This window comes from Rhinopithecus bieti, unplaced genomic scaffold (genome assembly GCF_001698545.2).
Source record: "Rhinopithecus bieti isolate Rb0 unplaced genomic scaffold, ASM169854v2 scaffold_19459, whole genome shotgun sequence".
Taxonomy (NCBI): Eukaryota; Metazoa; Chordata; class Mammalia; order Primates; family Cercopithecidae; genus Rhinopithecus; species Rhinopithecus bieti.
Genome location: NW_016809864.1, coordinates 2,249,182 through 2,251,756, shown reverse-complemented (window position 1 = coordinate 2,251,756; position 2,575 = coordinate 2,249,182). Strand labels below are relative to the sequence as shown.

General features: G+C 42.1%; 1 protein-coding gene across 4 annotated transcripts in view; it reads left to right on the top strand.

Moving 5' to 3' along the window:
* GSPT1 (G1 to S phase transition 1) overlaps nucleotides 1-2,575 on the top strand; it is a 63,730-nt gene that overhangs the window by 20,678 nt on the left and 40,477 nt on the right. The window lies entirely within an intron of this gene.

Here is a 2,575-nt window from a genome sequence, read left to right as displayed (position 1 = left end):
GGTTGTGCACGCCCATAGTCCCAGCTACTTGGGAGGCTGAGGCAGGAGACTCACTTGAACCTGGGAGGCGGAGGTTGCAGTGAGCTGAGATCACGCCACTGCACTCTAGCTTGGGTGACAGTAAGACTCCATCTCAAAAAAAAAAAAAAAAAAAAAAAAAGCTGGGTGTGGTGGCATAAGCCTGTAGTCCCAGCTACTTGGGAGGCTGAGGTGGGAGGATCTCTTGAGCCCAGGAGTTGGAGGTTGCAGTGAGCTATGATGGCATCGCTGCACTCAGCCTGGGTGACCAAATGAGACACTGTCCAAAAAGAAAAGTGTACAGTTCAGTGGCTTTTAGTTTATTTGTAAGGTTGTGCAACCATCACCACTTGGCAGATGCTTTTTAGAATATTCTCAGTTTTAAGCTGGAACATCTCAGAAGTGACCTCTTCAGGGCCACCAGAGTAGAGAGGATCCCAAATCAAAGTAATGGTTGTTTAATCCAGAAAGGCCCTTAAACTTTATTATTATGTTAAATTCTGTCTTTTGAGGTAGATGATAGCTAAAATTCTGTATTTGAGAATCTGTTTTTGAGACTGAAGTGCCTGCAAGAACTGTGTTCATATAAAGGCGTTTTTAGGCTTCAGTGGGACAGCAGATGGGGTAGAGGCCCCCACAGTATCCCTGGAGTATCACAGTAATAAGTGTTACACAGTCTTTCTTTACTTCTCCTGCCATGACTGACTTTTTTGCCTCTTGTTTCATGGTTTTACATGTATGAATGGGTTGAGAGTGAGGATTTAGGGAACAAGCGAAGGCATCATCTAGGGATATGCTGTGCCAAGTTGAGCCGTTGTTTAAACTGTTAGAAATTTTGACTGGAATAAACCCTCTTTGAAGCAGGTTTTACATAGTGCTGTTAGTACATATCTTACTGCATTCTTCTGTTCTTTATTTTTTACCTTTTCTGAAGTTGTACTGCGGGAAAAGACAGCAATTTCAGTTTGGACAAGTTAAGGAGGTAACGTAGAGGACAAACTTTAAGCCTTGATTTGCTTGCTTTGGTTTGCTGGGGAAGAAATGTCTGAAAGTTTTCAGATAGTATTTTCTTCCTGGTTGAAGAGAAAGGAATGAAAAAGAGATTTGATAGCCTTCTGGGTTGAGTTAGCAGTATTAGAATGGATTTTTTTCCAGAAATGCGTATTTCTGGTTTTGCTCAGATGTATGTACTGGCAACTAATTAACAAACATTTACCAGTCCACTGAATGTAAGGTGCTGTGCTAGGCACTTGAAATAACACCAAGATGAATCCATTGTGGTCCTGAAGGAATCTATAAAGGGATCAGATGCCCAGTGTACTCTAGTGGAAGTCACAGCATGGTAAGTGAGCCCTGCAGAGAGTGTAGAGAGGGTTTTCAGAGCTGAGAACAGCAATCCCTTGTGTAAAACATTGCAGTCTTGTCACTCTAATAAAACTAAAGATTTATTATCTGCTCACTGTTCTTTCTGAATGCCTTGTGTGTATTTTTTTTTTCTGGCCTCCTGGGCCAGAGTTGTAGCCAAAGCCTGAACACCAAGGTTGTGTGTATTTTAAAAACTTTTTACTTATTATTTTTTAGAGACAAGATCTTACTTCGCCACCCAAGCTAGAGTACAGTGGTATGATCATAGCTCATTGTTACTTCAAATCCCTGGGCTCAAGTGATCCTTCTGCCTCAGCCTCCTGAGTAGCTAGGATTATAGGCACCTACCACAACGCCTGGCTAAGATTTTGTTTTTGTTTTTTGAGATGGAGTCTCGCTCTATCATAGGCTGGAGTGCAGTGGCCCTAATTCGGTTCACCGTAACCTCCGTCTTCCAGGTTCAAGTGATTCTCCTGCCTCAGCTTCCCAAGTAGCTGAGATTACAGGCGCCCGCCACCACGCCCAGCTAATTTTTGTATTTTTAGTAGAGGTGGGGTTTCACTACGTTGCCCAGGCTGGTCTCAAACTCCTGACCTCACGTGATCCACCCGTCTCAGCCTCCCAAAGTGCTGGGATTACAGGTGAGAGCCACTGTGCCTGGCCAAGTTTCATATTTTTAAGTGTTTTGAGAGTGCTGAAGATAGAGCACTAGTTATCTTTTTACTGTACTTGTCTATTTCACATTAAACAGCAGTGAGTTCAGTTACTATGAGTCTGGCTAGTGTATCTATTGGGGCACGTTTAGAATTTCATCATTCTACCCTTAGTTTTAAAATATCTTCGGGAGGCAAGAATTTGGCTACTAGTTGAGGGGTCTGAGGTCCTCAGAACAATCAAGAAAATTGACAGATTTAGCTGTTGATTTGTTTCAAGGCTTAGAAGTTTCTGCCTTGTTTTCAGTAGAGCCGAGGATGTAGATTTATATGGCTCCTTTGTAAATGGCTTTGTTTTAAGGAAACCTAGTTGTTACAGTACTGCAAGTTGAACCAGTTTCCCATCATAATTCTACTTTCAAAGGGAGAAGAATACATTAAGGCTTTCTTGAGCACCTGACCTAACATTGGTGACACTCGCTTCCAAACCACATTCCCATTAGGTAATTGTATGTCACTTCACTTAAAAAAAAAAAAAA